We start from the raw sequence: 9,906 nt of genomic DNA, 5'->3' as shown, positions 1-9,906 counted from the left end.
AAAGGCGGGTCATAACCGAACAGTAGGTAAAAAGGGGAAAATCCAGCTGTATCATGACGTGAACTGTTGTATGCGAAGGTAACGAAAGGTAAGTGGATGTCCAAATCTTTGTGATCCTTGGAAACGTACATCGCTAACATATTCGTCAAGGTACGGTTGAGGCGTTCCGTGAGGCCGTTGGTTTGCGGATGGTACGCTGTAGTGAACTTGTGGTGGGTAGACCAGGATCGCAGGAGCTCGTCGACTACTTTAGATAGAAAACAGCTGCCGCGGTCGGTGATCAACTGACGAGGAGCACCATGACGCAGAATGATGTCATGAAGAAGGAAATCGGCTACATCAGTAGCGCAGCTTCTGGGGAGGGCGCGTGTAACGGCATACCGCGTTGCGTAGTCGGTAGCAATAGCAATCCACTTATTACCGGTGGCCGACACGGGAAAGGGTCCTAGAAGATCGAGGCCGACTCGGAAAAATGGCTCATCTGGTACTTCAATGGGCTGGAGGGTACCAACAGGTCTCAGAGCAGGTGTCTTGCGGCGCTGGCAGAGGTCGCATGCCGCAACGTACTGTCGCACAGAATGGTAGAGGCCAGGCCAAAAGAATCGGCGGCGAATGCGGTCATACGTGCGTGACACCCCTAGGTGTCCAGCGGAGGGGGCATCATGCAGCTGGGCCAAAACGTCTGAGCGAAGATGCACAGGAACAACGAGTAAAAGCTCAGCACCATCTGGGCGGGCGTTGTAGTGGTGCAAGATGTCGTTGTAAAGAACGAACAGTTGTAAGGAGTGGTCAGGGTGGGGGGAGTGCAGACCATTGATAATAGCCCGCAAAGAGGGGTCGCGGCGTTGTTTAGACGCTATGTCGGTTAAGTCGGTAATTGAAAGAACGAGGACCTCTTGTCCATCTTCCATCATGTCAGATAGGGGGATCGACTTGGTAACGGGACAAGCAGTCGGCATCCTTGTGAAGTTGTCCGGATTTATAGGATACGGAAAAAGTGTACTCTTGTAAGCGCAGCGCCCAGCGACCAAGGCGTCCCGTAGGGTCCTTGAGTGAGGAGAGCCAGCAAAGCGCATGGTGGTCCGTAATAACTGAGAATGGTCGGCCATACAGGTACGGTCGGAATTTCGCAATGGCCCAGACGAGAGCTAAGCACTCGCGTTCTGTGATGGAATAATTTTGTTCCGAGCGCGACAACAGACGGCTTGCATACGCGACGACGCGGTGCATTCCTTGTTGCCGCTGCGCGAGCACTGCGCCTATGCCGTGGCCACTGGCGTCAGTACGAAGCTCCGTAGCAGCAGATGGGTCGAAGTGTGCTAGGACTGGTGGATTGGTGAGAATGTCGACGAGCGACGAGAAGGCGTTTGCTTGCTGTTGGCCCCAGGTGAATGCGACATCCGTTTTGAGGAGGCAGGTTAGAGGACGGGCTACTTCAGCGAACTTCTCGACAAAACGACGGAAATAGGAGCACAGTCCCAGAAAACTTCGGACGTCCTTGACTGAGCGGGGTGTGGGGAAGTCGCGAACTGCTCGGACTTTCGCAGGGTCTGGTTGAACGCCCGCAGCGTTAACAAGATGGCCGAGTACGCAAATTTGGCGTTGCCCAAAGCGGCATTTGGACGAGTTAAGTTGCAAGTTGGCACGTCGAAAAACATCAAGCACTGCGGACAGACGGGTAAGATGGTCGTCGAAAGTAGTCAAAAAAACAATAACGTCGTCAAGATAGCAGAGGCAGATGGTCCACTTCATGCCTCGAAGGAGAGAGTCCATCATGCGCTCAAATGTCGCGGGGGCATTGCATAATCCAAAAGGCATCATCTTGAACTGATAAAGACCATCAGGAGTCACGAAGGCCGTCTTCTCTCTGTCTTTGTCGTCCACAGCGATCTGCCAGTAGCCTGTGCGAAGGTCTATTGAAGAGAAATATTTGGCACCGTGCAAGAAATCGAGTGCATCATCTATGCGCGGTAGGGGATAGACATCTTTCTTGGTAATATGGTTGAGATGGCGGTAATCAACACAAAATCTCCAGCTATTGTCCTTCTTTTTAACAAGTACAACGGGTGAAGACCAGGGACTAGATGATGGTTCGATTATGCCTTTATGAAGCATTTTATCGACTTCTTGCTGTATAATAGCACGCTCCGGGGCTGACACACGGTAGGGTCGTCGGCGAATGGGTCGAGCGTCACCGGTGTCGATGCGATGGGTTACTACAGATGTCTGGCCCAAATTACGGTCGCCGAAGTCAAAGATATCCTGATAAGGAGCAAGCACACGGCAGAAAGCAGAGACTTGTTCAGAGGTGAGCTTGTCAGATAGCATTGGCTTGAAAAGGTCGGAACAGGAACGTGACGAGAACGACGTTGATGAAAAATCGGGTGGCGAATTGGTGGTTAGAGCGGAAACTGTGTGGTCGACCAGTGGTGTAAGATGCGCAAGTGACATGCCGCGAGGAATAACTTGCGCTGAGAGGCCGAAATTGAGGACGGGAAACGAAGTTCGGTTGTCCTTAACGGTAACCACCGTGTTGGGGAGTGCAACATTGCGTGTCATGGCGACGTCAGAAATCGGGGCAGCAACATAATCACCATCGGGTACTGCAGGATATGGCGAGAGTTGGACTTGGACTGCGGCTTGCGGCGGAATTCTAAGGAAATCGACAGAGCGTAGACGAGGTGGGCTGGTAGAGACGGTCTCCGAAAAGGATGGTAGTTCGAGCTGAAGAAGACCTTTGGAACAGTCAATGAGCGCAGCGTGTGAAGTCAGAAAGTCGAGTCCAAGGATTAGGTCATGAGGGCAATTTTCCAGTACAGCGAACAAAACTGAAGTTTGATGCTTAGAAATTGTTAATCGCGCAGTGCACATTCCAAGCACAGCAGGAGTACTCCCATCCGCGGTACGAACGGTAGGTGCAATCGCAGGCGTCAGAACTTTTTTGAGGCGGCGGCGGAGGTCTGAGCTCATCACAGATATTTGTGCACCGGTATCAATAAGAGCCGTTATAGGTAAATCATCAACGAGAATTGTTAGGAGGTTGCACCGCTGGTCGGGAGTAATCAGAGGATTTGCAGTCCAAGTCTTGTATGCAGCGTCACCTCCGGGGGCTGCACCGGCTAGTTTTCCGAGCGACGGTCGTAAGGAGACCGAGAACGGCGGGGTTGGGGCGAGCGGGACTGACGACGCACGGGCGATGGCGAGCGGCTGGTCCGACGTTCTGGATTATACTCTGCACCTGTCTCAGCACGGTAGGACGGGGCATAAGGTGCACGTTCAGAGCGAGGCCGCCAATCATAGAAGCTCGGTCGAGGTGATGAGGTCCACCGGCTGCGGCAATGGCGAGCGATGTGTCCTATCCGATGGCACGTAAAACATATGGGCCGATCATCATGAGTGCGCCATTCAGCTGGGTTTCGTCGTGGCGCGAACGTGCGGTTCGGAGTGGCAGCCGCAACGACTGGAGCCGAGCTGGAAGTAGCAGAGGCATTTTGATGAGGTGGCGAAATGCCCATATTCGCGATCTCTTGGCGAACCACGGCCTGTATCGTTGAAACAGCACCGAGGTTGTGTCCTGGCGCGCTGACGGTAGACATAGCGGGAGCCATGGCCTCGAGTTCCCGACGGACTATTCTGGTGACGTTTTCTGGCGCTGGTGGTTGGTGTAGTGTGGGCAAATCTTCGCAAGAGGACGTAGCCGCCGTGTTGGGAAGGCGGTCAAATCGGTGAACTATGCGCCTACTTTTTGCCTGTTCGAAGCGACGACATGCTTCGATGACCGACTCCACCGTCGAGCAGTCCTTGCACAGGAGAAAATTGAAGGCGTCATCCGCAATTCCTTTCAGGATGTGTCCGACTTTGTCCTCGTCGAGCATGTCCTTGTCGACCTTGCGGCACAAAGCCAACACGTCCTGGATGTACGCGATGTACGGCTCCGTGGATGTCTGGGCACGAGTCGCAAGCTCTTTCTTTGCCTCCACTTGACGTCCGATGGGTTTCCCAAATAGATAGCGCAATTTCTGCTTACAGACGTCCCAGCTAGTCAACTCTTCTTGATGTGTCTCGTACCAGAGTTTTGCCGTGCCATGCAAGTAGAAGATGATGTTCGCCAGCATAAGCGTTGGACCCCAATGGTTGCTGCTGCTTACGCGCTCATATTGAACAAGCCAGTCATCGACGTCTATGCCACTTGTGCCGTTGAATGGACCTGGGTCACGAGGTTGCACCACAACGATCGGCTGCGGGGCTGACGGATCTTGTTGACATTGAGTAGCCTGGTCAGTCATCGTGGTAGCTGCAATGCGCCGTCCGCTGCGAAGATCCAGCTCGTTGGGCTGTATAGCGAGTGGTACCCCGCACCTTCCACCAATGATGTTACGGGGAATAAAGTATACACTGATGAACAAATGTGTACTGGCGAATATACTGGCGAGCTAATGCGTACGACGCTGCTGCAGTCCGAGCACGTTCCCGTTCAGCACTTCGTCGTCGTCATCCTCAGGCATCTACTTAGCCCGTGACAATATATATATATATATATATATATATATATATATATATATATATATATATATATATATATATATATATATATATATATATATATATATATATATATATATATATATATATATATATATGAAAGTAGAGGCGCTTTCACATAACAACTGTTTATTGTGCCGACGTTTCGACGGGATCACCGTCTTTTTCAAGGCATAATACTATTTACACATGTTCCTTGTCTTCTTATAGCCTGTCGAGACAGGAGGGAAGGGGTCAAAAGAAAAGTAAAAAAAGGAAAAAAAAGAAAGAAGAGAGAGAGAGAAAAAAAAGAAACAGAAAAACGGGAGGACAAACATTAAATAAAATATAGAAAATCTAGGAGAAGAAGCAAGAATGACACGGCATAATTAGAAAGGGGCAGCATCTCAACAGAGTGGGGCAGAGGTAGATGAGCATTGTCATCATTGTAAACAATACCTCCCCCGCACCCACTCTTCCTCAAGTGGGCAGTGAGCCACCGTTCTTGTATTTCACCTTTCCGTGTAGTCCGCTGGCGGCTCGTTCCTCTTTGAAGTTTAGGACAAGTTAATGGGGAGGGCTTAAGTGCTTCGAGTGCGTGCTGGTGGCGTCGGGAGGAATGAAAAAGCCGGTGATTGAGGCACCGCCATCGATATTCATTATATGCAATGGTTCCTTGTCAGTGAAGGAACAGAATGTGCGTTAAAAATTAGAGAAGGAAAAAAAAAGAAGAAGAACAGGGGGGGGGGGGGGAGATTGTACGACATCCGGGACAGTCAAAACACAGTTGCGGCTCACTGGGAAAAGATGCGCGCATGTATGAAAAAGTTCACGAAACCACCTAGCTGTCAGCTCCTTGTCAGTGAAGGAACAGAATGTGCGTTAAAACTTAAAGAAGAAGGAAAAAACGAAAAAAAGGGAGGGAAGGGGGAAACCGTGGATACTGCGTTTGCAAGAGTACACTTTTGACGCTGTGTACAGGTATGGCAAACAGCATCAGGATGCTGACGCTCTCTCTTGCTGCCGTCTGCCACTTTCATCTCCAACCACGCATCCTCAATGCCCCACCACGCATCCTCATTGTACAGATAAGTGGTCCCGGATGTCGTACGGTCCCCCCCCCCCTCCCTTTTTCCTTTCTTTTTTTTTCTTCTTCTTGAAGTTTTAACGCTCATTCTGTTCCTTCACTGACAAGGAGCTGACAGCTAGGTGGTTTCGTTAACTTTTTCATACATGCGCGCATGTCTTCCCAGTGAGCCGCAACTGTGTTTTGACTGTCCCGGATGTCGTACAGTCTCCCCCCCCCCCCTGTTCTTTTTTTTCCTTCTCTAATTTTCAACACACATTCTGTTTCTTCACTGACAAGGAGCCATTCCATATAATGAATATCGATGGCGGTGCCTCAATCACCGGCTTTTTCATTCCTCCCGACGCCACCAGCACGCACTCGAAGCACTTAAGCCCTCCCCATTAACTTGTCCTAAACTTCAAAGAGGAACGAGCCGCCAGCGGACTACACGGAAAGGTGAAATACAAGAACGGTGGCTCACTGCCCCCTTGAGGAAGAGTGGGTGCGGGGGAGGTATTGTTTACAATGATGACATTGCTAATCTACCTCTGCCCCACTCTATTGAGATGCTGCCCCTTTCTAATTACGCCGTGTCGGTCTTGCTTCTTCTCCTAGATTTTCTATATTTTATTTAATGTTTGTCCTCCCGTTTTTCTGTTTCTTCTTTTTTCTCTCTCTCTCTTCCTTCTTTTTTTCCTTTTTTTACTTTTCTTTTGACCCCTTCTCTCCTGTCTCGACAGGCTATAAGAAGACAAGGAACATGTGTAAATAGCATTATGCCTTGAAAAAGACGGGGTTCCCGTCGAAATGTCGGCACAATAAACAGTTGTTATGTGAAAGCGCATCTACTTTCATATTTATAACCTTGCGGCAACCGAAGTTATTCTTCTGTGTGTGTATATATATATATATATATATATATATATATATATATATATATATATATATATATATATATATATATATATATATATATATATATATATATATATATATATATACATACTGAAGAATACCAGCCGAGGAAATCAGAATCAGACGCAATTTATTCTGTCTTCTTCCTCTTTCTCTACCTTCTCTTAGCTACCACAGCGGCCTGCTGTGGTAGCTCAGTGCTCAGTGGTAGTGGCCGCTGTGGTAGCTCAGTGGTTAGAGCATCGAACGCGTTATTCGAAGGTCGTAGGTTTGATTCCTGCTCGCGGCTGGTTATTTCTTCAGCCACTTTTCTTTCTTCTTATTTGCATTTCATTGGTTCTAATGACTTCCCCTATACATTCCTTGGCATTACTGTCTGTCAGATCTCATTAATATTAAGTCGAAACACAAAAAAACGAGCCCTTAGGTGTACACTTCTTTCCCTATATTTATATATATATATATATATATATATATATATATATATATATATATATATATATATTTAAAATTACGCACCGCATCGAATGCATTTCTGTGGCAGTTTCCCAAAACAGAGGCACCAAAATTTAGAACATTTTTTGTGGTTAAATTTAAACCTAGCTTTGCAAACGGAATTCTTAAAGTCGTTTTCTAATTTAAACCACATTTTCTGTGGTTTAAATTTAACAACAGAAAATGTTCTAAATTTTGGTGCCTCTGTTTTGGGAAATTGCCACAGAGATGCATTCGATGCGGTGCGTAATTTTATTCAAGTCTCTAAACGTTTTTCAACATAAAGGCCACGTTAACAGGTACTCAAAAAAAAAAAAACGGGTCGAAAAGTAATTTTCAAATCTGGATAAATCCGTGACATACCAAATTAATTGTGTTCGGCAAAACCAGCTGTCTGGTCGGCTCCTAAAATCAAGTTATAGCTATTAGTGTCTACTTTGTCGTTGATTTTTTTTTATCACTATCTAAATCTTTGGTTTCTTTCTTTTTTTACCATAATGTCTTCACTATACAACTCCCCCCCCTTTTTTTTTCGTTGTAAGCAATAATGCAGTTATGGTCCATATTTATTTATTTATTTATTTATTTATTTATTTATAGAAGACTGCGGACAAAAAGTCCAAGCAGGGTGAGCATACATGAAACACACTAAATAACAGAATGAAACAAGATTGCAAAGCGTTTTTTACACAATTTCTTTGCTATAAGACAGAGGGGTTATGGCTTTAAGAAAAAAAAGTAACAGTTGAACAACAAGGTCATAATACCATTCAAGGAAGTCATGGAAGAAGAGTATTTACACAAATGGTCAAGGGCGTTGAGGAAATGCTTCGGTTAGTTTATTCCAAACATCTATTGTTTGTGGGAAGAAGGAGTACCGAAAAGTATCAGTCCTTGCAAAGATTGGCGTTAGGGAATGAGGATAGTGGTGTCGAGTGGGTCTGCTTAACAAGGGAGATACGTATACTGCGGTGTCTAAGGGTAGCCTGTGGTTCACTATGTCTGAAAGAAACTGTAGCCGACTTTTTGTTCTTCGAATTTATAATAGTTCTATACCATTTGCTGTTAATAATGCAGTGGGGGAGTCGGTTGACATAAATTTACTATATATGAATCGTACTGCTTTTCTTTGAATTCTTTCTAGGTTTTGGACGTTAATTTTTGTGTGGGGATCCCAAACTATGAGGGCGTACTTAAGTTTAGGCCTAATTAAGGAAAAGTAGGAGAGGAGTTTAACACTAGGCGGAGCAGTCTTGAGCTTGTGGCGGAGAAGGCATAATTTACGGAAAGCGGCAGAGCAGATGTTATTTATGTGCAAATTCCAGGATAAGGTACTTGTTAACGTTAAGCCTAAGTATTTATAGGAGGCTACTTTAAGTAAAAGTGCTTCAGCTAAATTGTATGTGTAGTTTAATGGGACTTTTTGCGCGTTATGGGGAGATACACACATTTGTTTGCATTAAGAAGCACTCCCCATTGTTCACACCATTTTGATACATTGCATAAGTTAGTATTAAGATCACATTGGTCACTAATGCAGGTTACATCTCTAAACAAAACACAATCGTCAGTAAATAAACGAATTTGTACCGGGGTGCTAAATACATTGACAATGTCATTAATGTAGACCAAAAACAGAAGGGGGCCTAGTATGCTCCCCTGCGGAACGCCAGAAGTCACAGGAAGGCAGCCCCATTGTTTTTCTCCTACCTGAACATATTGGTTGCGATTGCGTAGATGAGCTGAGATCCAGGAGATAAATAATTCTGGTATACCAACTAACCGAAGCTTTATAATTAGTTTATTGTGTGGAACTGTGCCGAATGCTTTACTGTAGTCTAAGAATATTACATCAATTTGGCCGTTAGCATCAAGACAAGCTGCAAAGGTAGGAACGATAGTAACCAATTGTGTTGTAGTTGAAAATCCTTTTTGAAACCCATGTTGATGATTTGTTAAAACTGAACGTTCTTCTAAGAATTCATTTAATTTATGAGCTATTATATGTTCGATAAGCTTACAGCATGATAATGTTAAGGAGATCGGTCGATAATTTTGTAGTACTAGGCGGTCACCTTTCTTGAATATAGGAACTGAGACTATATATGAGACTATATGTTCTCTTGGCCCATCCCCCAGAGTGGGTAAGAGCCATGGATTAGAGGATACAAACAAACAAACAAACAAACAAACAAACAAATAAATAAAAACAGCTGGCCCAGGATCGGGTGTTGTCTCTTTTCTATCTGTTACAATGGCGCAGTTCGACAAGTGAATCATCTGCGGGAAGCCACCGGTACGTGCCTTCGTGGTTCATCGGCATCTTGGGCTTCTCCATCGAGGAACGCCGTTCACGCTTCTTTGGCAATGGGGTCCCACCCGCCGCTTCAGCTACCCTTCAGACCACCAGTGGACGGCGTCCAGGCCTCCCCTGGGGTTGTAGGGCATGACCTTATTGACACCCTGCCACCGTTTCACGGCAGGGATCCGCACCGGATCCTGTCCTTTGGGAATGCCTCACGCTTCCCACGGCCTACATTCCCGTTGCCGCACTCTTTCAACAAACGAGCCGTCACGGAACGCCGTCCAGGCTTCCCCACTCGTCGACCTCACCGGGGTGAGTGCTGCAATTGATTCTCACTCAAAGACCACGATCAGTGACTGTTCGGGCTTAACGCCCGACAGCACCGCAGACCTGCGGCGTACCATCGCGCTACTACGCGTCGAGACTAACGAACTCACAGCGTTGATCGCCGAGCGAGCTCCTACAATGTTGCCAGCATTGTGTGACATTAACGCAATGTTGGATGTAGCTGCCTCATACGATCTTGAGGCAAGCACACCGGAGCAACGCTGGCAGCTTCGGTCTTCTTTCATCGAGCTCTCACACCAGCTCGACCGCTTCG

Source organism: Rhipicephalus microplus, unplaced genomic scaffold (genome assembly GCF_043290135.1).
Source record: "Rhipicephalus microplus isolate Deutch F79 unplaced genomic scaffold, USDA_Rmic scaffold_12, whole genome shotgun sequence".
Classification (NCBI taxonomy): Eukaryota; Metazoa; Arthropoda; class Arachnida; order Ixodida; family Ixodidae; genus Rhipicephalus; species Rhipicephalus microplus.
This window is presented reverse-complemented; position numbering follows the sequence as displayed.